The sequence below is a fragment of the Schistocerca nitens genome, unplaced genomic scaffold (genome assembly GCF_023898315.1).
Source record: "Schistocerca nitens isolate TAMUIC-IGC-003100 unplaced genomic scaffold, iqSchNite1.1 HiC_scaffold_240, whole genome shotgun sequence".
NCBI lineage: Eukaryota > Metazoa > Arthropoda > Insecta > Orthoptera > Acrididae > Schistocerca > Schistocerca nitens.
The window spans coordinates 70,001-72,500 of record NW_026045781.1 but is presented as its reverse complement, the minus strand read 5'-3'; the positions used below and the strand labels follow the sequence as shown (position 1 = coordinate 72,500).

The window sequence follows — 2,500 nt, the reverse complement described above, 5'->3', positions numbered from 1 at the left end:
TAACCCAACTTCTGCCTTAACCTAACCCAACTTCTGCCTTAACCTAACCCAACTTCTGCCTTAACCTAACCCAACTTCTGCCTTAACCTAACCCAACTTCTGCCTTAACCTAACCCAACTTCTGCCTTAACCTAACCCAACTTCTGCCTTAACCTAACCCAACTTCTGCCTTAACCTAACCCAACTTCTGCCTTAACCTAACCCAACTTCTGCCTTAACCTAACCCAAGTTGCGCCTTAACCTAACCCAAGTTGCGCCTTAACCTAACCCAAGTTGCGCCTTAACCTAACCCAAGTTGCGCCTTAACCTAACCCAAGTTGCGCCTTAACCTAACCCAAGTTGCGCCCTAACCTAACCCAAGTTGCGCCCTAACCTAACCCAAGTTGCGCCCTAACCTAACCCAAGTTGCGCCCTAACCTAACCCAAGTTGCGCCCTAACCTAACCCAAGTTGCGCCCTAACCTAACCCAAGTTGCGCCCTAACCTAACCCAAGTTGCGCCCTAACCTAACCCAAGTTGCGCCCTAACCTAACCCAAGTTGCGCCCTAACCTAACCCAAGTTGCGCCCTAACCTAACCCAAGTTGCGCCCTAACCTAACCCAAGTTGCGCCCTAACCTAACCCAAGTTGCGCCCTAACCTAACCCAAGTTGCGCCCTAACCTAACCCAAGTTGCGCCCTAACCTAACCCAAGTTGCGCCTTAACCTAACCCAAGTTGCGCCTTAACCTAACCCACGTTGGGCCCTAACCTAACCCACGTTGGGCCCTAACCTAACCCACGTTGGGCCCTAACCTAACCCACGTTGGGCCCTAACCTAACCCACGTTGCGCCCTAACCTAACCTACGTTGCGCCCTAACCTGCCCTGTAATTGTTAGTTATATGACTCTAGGAATTCGTGTAGCGTTGCCTAATTGCAACCATCTCAACATAGTTCACTTCGCGCACACTGTGGTGTTCTGCGTATTGATTCATTTTACGGTGCGTACCCTCACATCTTGCGAGTGTTGCTTACTTTCCACATGGTCCCGCTATCCACTGTATTGTGTACTGCAATAGGACGTATATCGCCCCCGCCCCCCCCTCCCCTCCTGTCACCTCTAGCTCGTCGGTCAGGAGTTCGCGTGTTGAATGCGCTTCGCAGCTGTGCAATGGCATTCGTATACGTACGCTGGCCACCTTCCACGTGTTCTTTCGTGCACACGTCGCAGCGTGTATGTATGCTGATGGAGTGCGTCGTGACACACAACATCCAGGCATGCAAGACTCGTAGAAGTCGCAAATGTAGATGGATGTCTACGTTTGCTGCCCAAGTTACGCAAATGAACTGGAAATCCGTTGTTGCGCGGTTGTTCGCGCTGGAGGTGAATCGTTGATATCGACGATCGGTACAGGTATTAACCGGTTGCTTCAGCGACACCCGTCATACCCACGAACGTGAGTGGGCATGTGGGTATGAAGCGATACGCGGCGGTGGCTGGGTGGGACCGTCCCCGGCCGGTGAGGGGGGGGCGCCCGGCGTGCTGGCCGCGCGCTGCGTGGGCGCACGCGCGGCAGCCGGCTGGTGGGGGCGCCCAGTGGCAGGCGCGCCGGCTGACGGACGCGGCAGGCGGCGCATCTGCGTGCCGGCGCACCCAGCGCGCGGCGCCGTGCGGCCAAAGTGGGTCCTCCCGGGCCCGGTGCGAAGCGCGGTGGACATCTGCAGTGTGCTGGTCCGATTGAGGACTGTGTGCGTTGAGGATGCGCCGCCGCCCGGCACTCGGCGCCGCGACGCCGTCTGCTGCTCGGTCGCCCCCGCGGTTCTCGCAGGTGGTTTGTATCGCAGCTGTGCGGATGTGTTGGCGCGTGCGCTGTGCTGGGAGAGTTCGCTTTGGCACCCAAGTGGGGCTCTGCCCCTCTGTGGCGCTGGCGTTGGAGCTGCCCGGTCACTGTTTGTGGCCGCGTGTTGTCTCCCGCCGGCAACACCACGACAGCACGCTCCCGGGCCTCTGTCGGCAGCGGCAAGCTCAGTTGGGAGCACGGGTGGTCGCACTGAAAGCGTCTACTCGCCTATCTCCGGGCGATTGCGCCTCTCTCGAACCCGACCAAGTACTTAGGACGGCGCTGCGCGCCGCCGGGACCTGAGAGGGTTTCGAGGTGTATCGTGCAGGGGAGCCCAGCCTCCTCCTGTTTGCAGAATAATTGAGCGGACGCTTGCGTGTTCGCGCGGGCCCCCGGGACACACTCCCGGGCGGCCGGCTGCTCAGCTCTAGTTGACGCAGCTCCCTGGTTGATCCTGCCAGTAGTCATATGCTTGTCTCGAAGATTAAGCCATGCATGTCTCAGTACAAGCCGCATTAAGGTGAAACCGCGAATGGCTCATTAAATCAGTTATGGTTCCTTAGATCGTACCCACGTTACTTGGATAACTGTGGTAATTCTAGAGCTAATACATGCAAACAGAGTCCCGACCAGAGATGGAAGGGACGCTTTTATTAGATCAAAACCAATCGGTCGGCTCGTC

The 2,500-nt window shown here is 57.2% G+C and overlaps 1 non-coding gene across 1 annotated transcript in view; it reads left to right on the top strand.

The window, feature by feature from the left end:
- Positions 1-2,259: 2,259 nt before the first annotated feature.
- Positions 2,260-2,500, top strand: part of LOC126222623 (small subunit ribosomal RNA) — a 1,909-nt gene continuing 1,668 nt past the window's right edge. The window contains exon 1 of the ribosomal RNA XR_007543432.1: positions 2,260-2,500. This exon is cut by the window's right edge and continues 1,668 nt beyond it. This is a non-coding gene — a ribosomal RNA (small subunit ribosomal RNA).